Source organism: Pseudophryne corroboree, chromosome 11 (assembly GCF_028390025.1).
Source record: "Pseudophryne corroboree isolate aPseCor3 chromosome 11, aPseCor3.hap2, whole genome shotgun sequence".
Lineage (NCBI taxonomy): Eukaryota > Metazoa > Chordata > Amphibia > Anura > Myobatrachidae > Pseudophryne > Pseudophryne corroboree.
The window spans coordinates 253,022,261-253,035,331 of NC_086454.1; positions in this window are offsets into that span (position 1 = coordinate 253,022,261).

The window sequence follows — 13,071 nt, forward strand, 5'->3', positions numbered from 1 at the left end:
CGAGCCAGGCTCGGAACCATGTTTGACACGTGAAGTTCGGTTCTCAGAGAACTGAACCCGCTCATCTCTACTCTTATGACCTATTTTGAGCTATTGTAAAAGTTCCTGCTTGCCCTCTGGCAGCACATGCTCTGCTTTGTAGTTCCACAATGCTGAAGAGCCAGAGCACTAATTAAGTACAGGCAGACGGAAGGCCACCTATTTTGCAGTTTGTATTCTTTCTAGTCTGCTACACATCTAAATTCTATGGAGCAGTGCAGGGCAGCCAACCACATGGGAAGCTTGCATTGCTACATAAAATAAATATGTTATGTATTTTAAAGGCTTGCAATAAAGGATTTTTTTATTGCTGTAATAAGTGACAATATTTTTTTTTATACATATCAGCACGAAGGGGCTGTCAATGATAAATATAATAGGCCACTAGGGGCCTAATTCAAGGTTGATTGCAAAACAACTTTTTCCTCTAATGGGCAAAACCATGGGGGTAATTTCAAGTTGATCGCAGCAGGAATGTAGTTAGCAACTGGGCAAAACCATGTGCACTGCAGGGGAGGCAGATTTAAAATGTGCAGAGAGAGATAGATTTGGGTGGGGTGTGTTCAATTTGCAATCTAATTTGCAGTGTAAAAATAAAGCAGCCAGGATTTACCCTGTACAGAAATAAAATAACCCACCCAAATCTAACTCTCTCTGCACATGTTATATCTGCCTCCCCTGCAGTGCACATGGTTTTGCCCAATTGCTAACTAAATTCCTGCTGCAATCAACTTGGAATTACCCCCCATGTGCACTGCAGGTGGGGCAGATATAACATTTGCAGGGAGAGTTAGATTTGGGTGGGTTATTTTGTTTCTGTGCAGGGTAAATACTGGTTGCTATATTTTTACACTGCACTTTGGATTTCAGTTTGAACACACCACACCCAAATCTAACTCTCTCTGCACATGTTATATCGGGTTGGGATTGCGTTACCAACAGCTGGGATCCCGGCTGTCAGCATCCTGATGCCAGGATCTCGGCTATCAGTTTGGTGGCGGGAGGGGTGAGAGCAATGAAGTTCCTTGTGGGCTTGCTACGCTCGCCATGCAGTGGGCATGGTGGCTCGCAGCGCTCACCACAGGTTCTATTACCACTCTGTGGGTGTCGTGGACACCCATGAGTGGGAATAGTCACTATTAGTCGGCATGCTGACTGACGGGATGTGTGGTGGTCGGAATGCCGGAGTAAGTATACTGACCGGCGGTATCCTGAACGCCGTAACATAACTACATCCCTTTATTTTTGCCCCACCTGCAGTGCACATGGTTTTGCCCATTAGAGGAAAATGTTGTTTTGCAATCAACCCTATATCTATGAACTGGAACAAAGAGAATCTTGATAATACTAGTGACACTTTTCTTAAGCAGTGAGAATAACATAACCACTTTGGGCCTAATTCATGTTTGTATGCACTTACCTACGCAGCTGAAAATTTTTAGGCTATTGAATTGCTAATCATCGCAAGTGAAGCTGCCGCACAGAAAGAAGATAGATTCCTACTGGAGTCAAACTCATTAGCAAACTCATTAGCAGTAGCAACGCAGGTGCTATGTTTTTGTACATACATGATCACAGCTAATGGTATATACACACCCCAAAAATGTCCATGACACACCTGCATTGTTGCTGCCACTCTCCGATACCTCCCCAAAAACGTTCCCTGTCAATCACTCTTCAATACAAATCTTGGCTCATGCGCAGTGTGATCACGGCACATGAGCAGTCTGCTAATAATCATTCCATTGCGCGAACATCAGCATTGCGTACAAACATGAATTATGCCATTTGTTAAGGCAATCTGTCAAAGAATTAGGCATTTTTAAAAATTATTTAATTATTAGATTTTTTTTGACAGAATAAGTAATGTGATGGAACATATAGGGGGTAATTCCAAGTTGATCGCAGCAGGAAATTTTTTAGCAGTTGGGCAAAACCATGTGCACTGCAGGGGGAGCAGATATAACATGTGCAGAGAGAGTTAGATTTGGGTGTGGTGAGTTCAATCTGCAATCTAAATTGCAGTGTAAAAATAAAGCAGCCAGTATTTACCCTGCACAGAAACAAAATAACCCACCCAAATCTAACTCTCTCTGCACATGTTATATCTGCTCCCCCTGCAGTGCACATGGTTTTGCCCAACTGCTAAAAAATTTCCTGCTGCGATCAACTTGGAATTACCCCCATAGTTTCAGACTGAGGCATAAAGGGCCCACGGGGGAAATGCAGTGGTAGGGGCTAATTCTTAGAGGCTTGTCTAACCATTAGTGCATGGTCTGGGTCACTTGATCACAGCTGGATTAACAATGGGTCGGGTAGCTCCAGGCCCCCATGAAAATAGGCCCAGATGGTACTTAGACATTGGTGAAAAGAAAAAAAAATTCTGTCAACATCAGTGGCCGTCCGCAGCCCCATCCACTCACTCCCTAACCCCCTCCACCCCACCTAGTGCCCACATACACTCCACCGGGACCGTGGGCTGAAAGTGAAACAAAACAGAAGGAGGCATTCCAGTCCCTTCCCTCACATTTCCACCCCCCTCCATTGCTCTTAGCTCCTCCTCTCTGACTGTTGCTGGGGATCAATGTCACGATCTAGTGACTGGCCTCGGCATGAAAATCACATGGAAGGGGGTCTCGCTCCTGCAGCAGTAAGGACGGGGGACCCGCTGCTGCGATGGTGATGACACGGGGACCCACTGCTACCAAAGTAACACAGACACACCTGTAAAGGGAAACAGGGGGATACATAGTGCCGCCTGTACTGGGAGGTTAGAGATGCCTGCCTCAACCCTCTCTCTGTCTCACTCACTCACACACTCACACTTCTTCCCTCTCTATCATCCTTTCTCTCTGTCTCCCCCATTATCTCTCTCTCTCTCTGGATGTCTCTGTCTACCTCCTACTCTCCCCTTTCTAGCTCTCTCCCGCTTTCACTCTCACTCTCCCTCCTCACCCCTATCCCTCTTTCCCCCATCTTTCGCTCTCTCCACTCTCCCCCTTTTCTCTCTCTATCTTCCACCCACCCTTCTCCCCCGCTGTCTCCCCTTTCTCTCTGCCTGTTTCCCCCTTCTCTCTCTCTCCCCCCTTTTTGTCTCCTATCTCCTATCACCCCTCTCTCTCTGTCTCTCCTTCTGTCTCACCTTTCTCTCTCCCCTCTATATCTCTTTCCCCCTCTTTTTGTCACCCCCTTCTCTCTATCTCTCTGTCTCCTCCTTTCTCTCTCACTTTCTCTCTCTCTCTCTCTCTGTCTTCCCCTTTCTCTCTTCTCTTTCTCCCCCCCTTTCTCTCTCCTCTCATCCCTCCCTCTCTCTCTGTCTCTCCTTCTCTCTCCCCTTTCTATCTCCTCTTTCTCTCTCCCTCTTTTTGTCACCCCTTTCTCTCTATCACTCTCTGGGCGGGATGTATTAACATACATCGCCGCCCCTCGCCGGTTACCGCAGCGATGTTGATCGCATATGTACTAACATATGCGATCAACATCGCGATGCGGTGACGGAGGCCCCCCGCGATACCTGTTAGGTGGTCTGCGGGGGGTCTCCGTCACCTCCCCGGGGTCCCCACACTGGCTAGATGCCGGGAAGCAGCAGCAGGCTGCCCCCGGCACCTCCTCCTCCCCCCTGCAGCCGGAAGGACGTCCGGCTGCGTTGCTAGGGGGAGGAGGACACTACCTTCCGGGTCCAGGGCAGCCTGGAGGAAGGTAAGCCAGGGGGAAGGGGGGTCGGCGTCTGCGGCGGGGGTCGACGGTGTCGGCGGGTTGCGGCGGTCGGCGAAAAGAAGCCCATAGGCTTCTATAGGGTTTCGCCATCCAGAGATGGCGAAACCCTGGACGCCGAAAACGCTGCGGTAGGGTCTTAGTAAATATGAAAATGCGGTAAAACCCCCGTTTTCGGGGGTTTTACCGCATTTTTGCTTTAGTACATCCCGCCCTCTGTCTCCCCGTTTCTCTCTCACTTTCTCTCTCTCTCTGTCTTCCCCCTTCTCTCTCTCTGTCTCCACCCTTCACTCTCTCTCAGTTTTTCTGTATCTCCTCTCTTCTCTCTCTGTCTACACCTCCTCTCTCTGTTTCTTCCCCCTTCTCTCTCTCTGTTTTTTCCCTTTCTGTCTCTCTCTCTCTCCCCTTGATCCCCCCTCTCTCTCTCCCCCTTTCTCTCTCTCCCATTCTCACTTCTCCCCTTCCCATTCTCTTTGTTTCCCCTTCTCTCTCTCTGTCTACCCCTCTCTCTCCCTTCTATCTCTATCTTTCTCTGTCTTCCCCCTTCTCTCTTCCCCATTCTTTCTCACTACTCTTTCTCTCCCTCTCCTTTCTCTCTCTCTCTCTCAGGCATACTTTAAGCACATACGAATATAGAAGACCACCTGAGCACCAAATTTTAACTTGCCACTGGAATGACTTTACACCCCTGGATGCCACTCCACAGCACAAGACCCTTCCCCCAACACACACATACACACATTTGCGGAACTACCACAGTGCAAGCTGTGCCTTGCACTTGGGCCCACCACTGTCAAGGGGCCCAAAGCCAGCGCGGCATGTAATGAGCTGAGGGGAGGAGCGCAGCGGCCATGGGAGGTGGGGGGGGGAAGGAGGAGGGAGAGGGAGGTGGAGGAGGGAGCCGCAGCAGTGCAGTGTAATTGGTGGATGCACCACTGCAGCTGTCCCTCTCCTTCACCATAGGCTGTACTCCACCACTGTGAATGCTGGGATGCGCTTCATCACAGCGGCAGAGGACAGCCTATGGTGAAGGAGAAGGACAGCTGCAGCAGTGCCTTCATCAATTACACTGTGCTGCTGCGGCTCCCGAGTCCCCCTCCATCCTCCTCCTTCTCCCCTGCCCGGGATCTGCCAGCACTGAGGAGCCTGACTGCCAGCGGAGACAGTAAGTATAATCTAGTCTTTCTTTCTTTCTTTCTTTCTTTCTTTCTTTCTTTCTGTCTGCCTTAATGTGTAAAAAGAGGGATGCTGTCTGCCGTTATGTGTAAAAATGGGACGCTGTCCGCCGTAATGTGTAAAAAAGGGGACGCTGTCTGCCGTAATGTGTAAAAAAGGGGACGCTGTCTGCCGTAATGTGTAAAAGGGCATGCTGTCTGCCATTATGTGTAAAAAGGGGGATGCTGTCTGCCGTAATGTGTAAAAAGGGGACGCTGTCTGCCATAATGTGTAAAAAGGGGACTCTGTCTGCCATAATGTGTAAAAAGGGGAATCTGTCTGCCATAATGTGTAAAGAGGGGACGCTGTCTGCCGTAATGTGTAAAAATGGAACGCTGTCTGCCGTAATGTGTAAAAAGGGGATGCTGTCTGCCGTAATGTGTAAAAAGGGGAATCTGTCCAACGTAAAGTGTAAAAGGGGCTCTACCTGGTGTAGTGGTGCTACTGTGCGTCGTAATTTGAGTAATGGAGACTACTGTGCACCAACATATGAATTGATATTATTTTGTGGCCACACCTCTTCCCCATGAAGCCATGCTCCTACATTTTTTGCGCATGTATACGGCGCGCACTGCCCCTGTTTTACATCGAGGGGGGGCTCCGATGCCGTTTCTTGCACACAGCGCTAAAATGTCTAGTTACAGCACTGTTGCTAGGTATCCATTTTCCTGGTCCTGAGCAGGTCCCCCTCACCAGATCCTCTCCAGGGGTGAGGGGGTGGACTTGGATGGGATGGGGGGGGAGCATTTTGTCGCACCTGGGCCTACCGCTCGCTAGTTCTGCCACTGCATACACACATCCCTAGTCACACCGCCAAAGCACTAGCAATAGGCTCTTCATCAATTTCAGCTCCAGGCCCATGTGGACCTTTATCTGGCACTGCCCTTGATAAGTAATGCATATAGTAAATACTGCTAGTGCATGCATGAAATGTACAAGATTAATAACAGCAACGCACTGTAGAAAATACACCATGTTTTAAGTGTACAATCTGGAAGATTCCAGAGGAGGGGGTGGACACACACACACACACACACACATGCACACACACACACACACACACACACACCCAGGCAGTGGGACCCACCGGGGGTTTCCCTTATACCCCCATGGGCCAGTCCGACCCTGAGTACATACACCACCATAATACTTGTGCAGGACTCCATCACCTTCAGCAGAAGAGGGGGAGGTAGGTACTGTAAGTGATGAAGAAGGCTGGGCAAAAGGAAGAGGGGAATTGGTGGGGGGACAGGGAAATATTAGTAGTAGTACAGGCGAAATGAGTAAAAAAAAACAAGAAAAAGTGTTAGAGATGACGCAGAAAAACATAGAATAGAGGTTTGACATTAATACATACACACTGGAATATGGGGGGGGGGCAGAGAAACTTTCATATGGGCAACTAAAAGAATAAGGGGGTGGTACAGCAGGCCGCCTCTTCTGCAGATAAATCCATCTTAACTACTGCCTGCACCACTGCAATGATCAGTATGCTGCAGGTATGTATAGTGTCTGGGGAGCTGGCAGCTGATGTTACTTTGTCTTCCGGTGCTGACTCCTGTGCCTTCAGAGCAGCGCTGTGGTGCAGCGCGATGTGTCACATTTGTTGCGCCACAAAAAATAAAATAAAAACTTTATTGCAATTACATCATGTCATGCTCCTGCTCTGAAAGCAGAGGGATGTGGTGGGGTATGGGGGTGGAGGGGGCTGAAGCTGCAGAGATATAGAGGCAGACGATAATTTTAGGCCTTGGGGTGGCCTGCCCCTTGAATTGCCCATGGTTAATAGCAACGAGTTGTTCTCTACAGATTTGAAGTCATCATGTGTCTATTAATGTGACTCCAAGAAGCAATTGGATCATTGATCCTATTCCCACAATTAATTGTATTATATATGGTTCTAAAGATATTGTATATATATTGTGGATGTACTATATGTATTGCTGATACAGTATTTACATTAAGTGGGATCCATTGTATATGTGAATAAAAATTGAACTTTATTTATACGATTGTGGTCAAAGGAGTTTGGAGAAATAATATGTAATGTTGTAATAGCTCCCTTGGGAACCCCTATGTCAATATTTCTCTTCTTGTACCTTACCTAACAGAAGGTACCTCCCAAAGTGAAGCTTATCACTAGCGCAGAATTGGGGCTTAAATTCGATATACATGTGTATATATATATATATATATAAAATTACAGATGGGTCCACGTTTAATAGGATTAACTGAGATTGGCCAGTCGGACTTAATCCCCTGCTGTATTGTTCTCTGTATTGTATTGCAGCTGAGAACAATAGATGAAGGGTTTATGCTAATAAGTCATGTTGTGCCTAGGTACAGAAAACTAGTCAAAACTAGACAAGATAACCGTGACCCATCTGTATATATATTGTGGCAGGAGAGGTACTTTACCACCTGTAAACTACACTACTCCTACTCCTGGGGGTGGATGGGAAGTGTGGATGGACCGGGTTCCCATCCATTTGGCCCAGACCAGGTCTTATAGACTTCTTAGCCCAAGAAGCTGCGTCATCAGCCAGCACCTGGCTTTGGGTTTAAAGCAGAGTCTTTCTCATGAGTCACGGTTCCTGAAGGCAGTTAGTGTCCAGGTGATAGGCCTGCTAGGGAAAGTGGGATACGTAAAACTGGGGCACTAGTGTCAGGATGCCGGGTCCTGAAGGGTTCCTAATTTAGTAAGGGAGTGAGGCAGGGCCTAACCTCCCTGGTTGTTTATATTAAAGACAGTGATCTTCGTTTTATTTGTATCTTTGTTTTTGAGCAACCTGAATAAAAGGTATTTGTTGTTTTTGCACAAGCCTGGAGTCAGTCGCTGGTGGAAATTTTGTAGCAGAGCACATTCTAGCAAGACTCCTGTTACAAATGGCGCCCAATGTGGGGCTCTTCTGCTAGTCGTGTCACATGTGTCAGAGGACCCAACAGCCGCAAGGTAGTGGCACACATACCAGCGAACTCCAGACCAAGCTGAACTCGTTGGCATCAGTACCAGACCAAGGGTGTTGTGAGTAGTGGTTAAAACCAACCCCACGGGGTAAAAATAATGATATGTTTTGTTTAAACTGAATGTGTTTGATTTTGGTGCAAAGGTTTGCATTGGCAGAAAAGAGGTTAAACAGGGTGCATGGCCTGATCTGTCTTATATGCTTTGCACCATTCATTGAAAGTAGCTGTGCTGATTTGCTCTAAGGGGTTGCAAGCAGCTGATAATTTATGACTGAATTTCTTTTCCAAGCTTATTTTTACCTGTGCCTGCAAAATCTGGAAATGGGAGTCTGGTGTCCCTGTTAATTAGCTCATGAAGACCAATCAAGCAAAGTTGAAACCTTTTATAAATGTGGTTCTATTTAAATAGAGAAATTTTGTGGCACTATGTGTCCCAGCAATCCCTGAGTTCTAGTTTAAGAGCCTAAAGGGAGAAGTTGTTTATTTGCACTACCAGTGTAAGGTTATTTGTGACCACTATGTACATGCTACCTTTCAGTGCTTTGCTAAAAGCTTAATCTGTGCTAAAAAAAAGAAAAAAAAAAGTAAAAGGAATTTTTATTTTCCCTTTCACTTACCGTTTTCAAAGGTAACAGGTTGAATAGAGATTTTCAGATATACAACATATTCTGAAGTGTCTCTTCAAATGGGTAACAGAAAGAGAATTCATGCTAAAAAACATAAGTGGTGACAGCTCTAACACCTCTGGTCAGGAATTTATGTGACCCTATTAAAGCCCCACAGTTGGAGAGTGAAGTGGACAGCTTATTGGGGAGTAATCCAGATCTTGGGGAAGATTTTAGCATGGAACCTTTTTTTTTTAGTGTCACATGATAAGTGACCTTGAAAGGAATGTCCAATTAAAGGACCAGCAGGTAGAAGAGCTTAAGGAAAAATGTGATTTTCTTCAAGAGCAGGTGAACACCTTAACGCAAAAGCTGGAGGAGAAGGAATCTCTTTTGTCTGACCAAATTTGGAAGGAGTAGAGAAGAGATTGCCAAGCTCTCAGGCCAGGTGTCAGAGTTGCAGAAAACCTTGGCAATGGCTAAACCCAGATCTGAAAACTTTGTAGTACATAGCCATGTACATTAGTACATTAGAGAAAATCTCCTGTGACCAGACACAAGATGGAAGTCTGGTGCTGGCCAATATGGCTCTGTTGCAAGACTGGGCGGAGCTTCAGGAGGAAGTTTCTCGGCTAGAATCATTGGCTGTGCTTAGTTTAAGTTCAGAGACAGGTATAGCTACACCAATTGCTGAAGACATTATGCCGAATGTTGGATCAGAGACATTATCAGCCGAAATGGAGATGCCATCTTCGGGGGAATTGACGCCAGTGGTGGTACCATACTGCAGTGGAACCTGGCTATACTGGATTCCCTGTTCCAGCCAGAAGGAACAGAAAAGTTGAGCCAGAGCTGCCAGTGCCTAAGGCCCGGAAGGCTCCCTGCTATGCCACTAGTAAGGTCATCTGCCTGGAAAGTGGAAATGAGGGCCTTTCCTCAGAGGTAGAGCATTTACAAGCACTAATGTCCATTCAGTTGGTATTGCCATTCCAGAGCATGGAGGAAGTTGCAGCCATTATTGCGCAGCGCACAGAAAATCCACAGGAATTTTTCAAGCAGCAAGAGAGAGCCACATCAGATGGCATTGTTTTGTTGTTAGCCCCTAGGACGGCAGTAAGAAGTTCCTCCAAAGCAGGACCACGTCATTCTCGGAAAAAAAATGTTGTAGATTGGGTGAAGAGTGGAACAAAGCCCTGAGTTCAGTGGAACCTGTTCAAGATGGAGCATGGCAGCCACAGGGGCTCAAAGAAGATGTGTTTATGGAGACACAAGATGAGGATGTGGGATTCCTGGCTGCTCCTCCATTGACAGGGAGTGAGGAGGAAGCGGTAATGGAGCTGGGAGAGGTTCACTTGATATCAAGTGATCATCCACCTCCAAAACAAGAATCCTCTAATCTGCTGGATCTGTGGCAGAATGAAGAACCACAGGAATCTACCTGGACAGATGGCAATTTGATGACTACTCAAGAGCCCATCCTAGAACAGGAAGTCTTATCTGAGCTGGAGATAGCTTCTGTTGAGGTCTTGGAAACCAAGGTTCCTTCTCCTGTTGATGCGATGTACATTCAGAAGTCAATCCCAGAAGGGACGTCACAGGTTCAGAAGCCGCCAGTTCTGGATATCCAGTACACAAGTGAGACTTTCTCAGATGAATCACAAACAAAGACCGTACCTTTGGAGGTGTCTCAACCATGTGAGCTAGTCATGGCTGAGCTAGTGGCAATACAGGAATCTACTTCCGAAGTCATCCAGGAACCTGCTTCTGAAGGGGTTCCCCTCATGTATGAGGAGGATAAGGTTCAAGATTTCGATCTTGGGGTTGTTGCACACCGGCATGATCCACCATGAGAGGTTAAAGATCCAATTGCTGTACTGGGACAGTTTATAAAGGACACACTAAGTAAGGAGCAAGAACCTGTCTCAGAGGAATTGGTGCAGAGTCCCATTTCTGAGGTTGCTCTACCCAGGGAGAGTTCTCTATATGAGCCACGAGAGCTGGAAAACTTGAGTGGAGAGTTCCAAAAGCTGGCCCTAAGTAACAGCCAGCTAAAATAAACAGTGGAGGAGATTCCTAAACTATGGAGTTGAATAAGAGACCTGGACAAGAGACTCAAAATGGGTTTTGTGCCGGTCATAGAACAGCAGGAGACAGTGACTAGGGTCAAAGATGGGAGATCAGAGGATGAAGCAGTCACGTTAATGAAGAAATTGTTACCAAAGTTGGAAAGACTGAAGGAAGCACTAAAAGTTCAACAAATTAAAGGTCTTTCTGAGACTCGGGACCAATGCCTCACTCTGAGGGAAAGGGTGGGGGCAAAGTTGGACCATGACCTCAGAACAAATAAAGTCAGGGCAGAGACTAGGTGTTACCGGTGCCAAGAGCTTGGCCATAAAAGGTGGAATTGTCCATACAGGCCAAGACAAGTGAGGACTGGGGTGACTACTAGGCCCAGAGTGAACTTAAAAACCTTCCCCAGTCCAGAGTTGGTTAATTTCAGGTGTCACAAACACCCAGAAAAGAATGAAGCGACTTCCACAGTAGCCAGTAAATCCGAGCATGATAAGGGAAACATCCGTAAGGGTAGAAAGGTGAAGAGAAGGGGAAGTTTAGTGGGCAACAAGAAGTTGTCCATTAAAATGACCACTTTGGTCACTATGCCAAAGTGGAGGGAAAGGTTGGTGGCATAGTGGAGTCGGTGCCACCACCCTTTAATGGAAATAGATTCCAAGGCCAGTTAAAAAGGCCTCGGAGGTGTACTTGGGAGAGGAACTTGGGACCTAGGTGTATGGGCCCAAGTTATGTCCCAAAAATTTGTCAGCCCAAAATAATTGGCGAAGGTGAAACCTTGCCAATGTCCCATGCCGCTTTTCTGAGCCACGAAAAGCTGAGGGAAAGGGTATGTGGCAGGAGAGGTACTTTTCCACCTGTAAACTACACACAGAGTCCTGGGGATGGATGGGAAGTGTGGATGGACCAGGTTCCTATCCATTTGGCCCAGACCAAGTCTTATAGGCTTCTTAGCCCAAGAAGCTGCTTCATCAGCCAGCACCTGACTGCTGAGTTTAAAGCAGAGTCTCTCCCATGAGTCAGGGCTCCTGACGGCAGTTAGTGTCCAGGTGATAGGCCTGCTAGGGACAATGGGATCCGGAAGACTGGGGCACTAGTGTCAGGATACCGAGACCTGAAGGGTTCCTTATTTAGTAAGAGGGAGAGAGGCAGGGCCTAACCTCCCTGGTTGTTTATACTAAAGACAGTGATCTTTGTTTTATGGGGGTCATTCCGAGTTGATCGTAGCTGTGCTAAATTTAGCACAGCTACGATCTTCTTCCCTGACATGCGGGAGGACGCCCAGCACAGGGCTAAGTTGACCCGCATGTCAGTCCGGCCCCCCTACCCCCCCTGCAGAAGTGCAAAGGCATCGCACAGCGGCGATGCCTTTGCACTTCAAGAGTAGCTCCCGGCCAGCGCAGCTTTAGCGTGCTGGCTGGAAGCTACTCATCGCTCCCCGGCCCGCAGCGGCTGTGTGTGATGTCATGCAGCCGCTGCGGCCCGCCCTCCATTCGGTCTGGCCACGCATGCTTTGTCCGGACCAAACCCACGAAACGCGGCCAAATGCCGCCCCCTCCCGCCCAGCGATCCCCTCTGCCTGTTAATCAGGCAGAGGCGATCGCATCCCTGCTTCGGTATTCGGGCTTCTGGCATGCGAAGGTGCACTATGGCGCTGGCGCATGCTCAGTAGGGACCCGTTCGCTCTGCAGCGAGCGAACGGTTCAGAATGACCCCCTATGTGTATCTTTGTTTTTGAGCAACCTGAATAAAGGGTATTTGTTGTTTTTGCACAAGCTTGAAGTCGGTCGCTGGTGGACTTTTTGTAGCAGAGCACATTCTAGCAAGACTCCTGTTACAATATACATATATATGTATACATACAGTATATCTATATATATGTATGTATATATATATATATATATATATATATATATATATATATTTATATATACATTAGAGATGTGCGTAGGGCACTTTTTGTGTTTTGGTTCTAATTCAACTTTTGTGTTTTGGTTTTGGCTTGGTTTTGCCAAAACCACCCTTTTGTGTTTTGGTTTTGGATCAGGAAATTTTTGGAAAAAAACATAAAAACAGCTTAAATCACAGAATTTGGGGGTAATTTTGCTCCTACAGTATTATTAACCTCAATAACAATAATTTCTACTCATTTCCAGTCTAATCTGAACACCTCACACCTCACAATATTGTTTTTAGGCCAAGAGGTTGCACCGAGGTTGCTGGATGACTAAACTAAGCGACAAAAGTGGACAACACAAACACCTGGCCCATCTAGGAGTGGCACTGCAGTGTCACACAGGAGGGCAGATATAAAAAAGGCCCCAAACAGCACATGATGCAAATAAGAAAAAGAATTACAATGAGGTAGTTGAATGACTATGCAAACCAACGCAAACAATTGGCCCATCTTGGCATGGCACTGCAGTGGCAGACAGGAGGGCAGATATTAAAAAAGGCCCCA